This window comes from Penaeus monodon, chromosome 20 (assembly GCF_015228065.2).
Source record: "Penaeus monodon isolate SGIC_2016 chromosome 20, NSTDA_Pmon_1, whole genome shotgun sequence".
Lineage (NCBI taxonomy): Eukaryota > Metazoa > Arthropoda > Malacostraca > Decapoda > Penaeidae > Penaeus > Penaeus monodon.
In genome coordinates, this window is record NC_051405.1 from 30,790,589 (window position 1) to 30,790,918 (window position 330).

Consider the following 330-nt stretch of genomic DNA (forward strand, 5'->3'; position numbering starts at 1 on the left):
TCATACATATATTTATGCCTAATATTGAGTGTCTGCAGAAAAAAAAACATAATAGTTAATGTAACATAGTTAACGTTTTTATAGTCTAAGGATATTGTTAAATTGACAATGAAAAAAACAACAACAACAGAATGCATTATAAAAGTTTTTGTGCGTACGGCGAAATGTAGGCTTACTTATATATCATTTAATACAAAGGAATTCTCAGTGACTAAGTTGTAAATATTGTTTATAGAAGAAAACTATTTTCTTTAATTATTTTTAACTTCTCTCTTTTGATTAGTTTAACGATCGTTTATGAAACGGACTAACGTAAATCAGTGTTTTTTT

At 25.8% G+C, this 330-nt stretch overlaps 1 protein-coding gene across 1 annotated transcript in view; it reads left to right on the forward strand.

Annotated features, from left to right (window-relative positions):
• LOC119585970 (flocculation protein FLO11-like) overlaps nt 1-330 on the forward strand; it is an 18,578-nt gene that overhangs the window by 375 nt on the left and 17,873 nt on the right. The gene's annotated exons all lie outside the window — the stretch shown is intronic.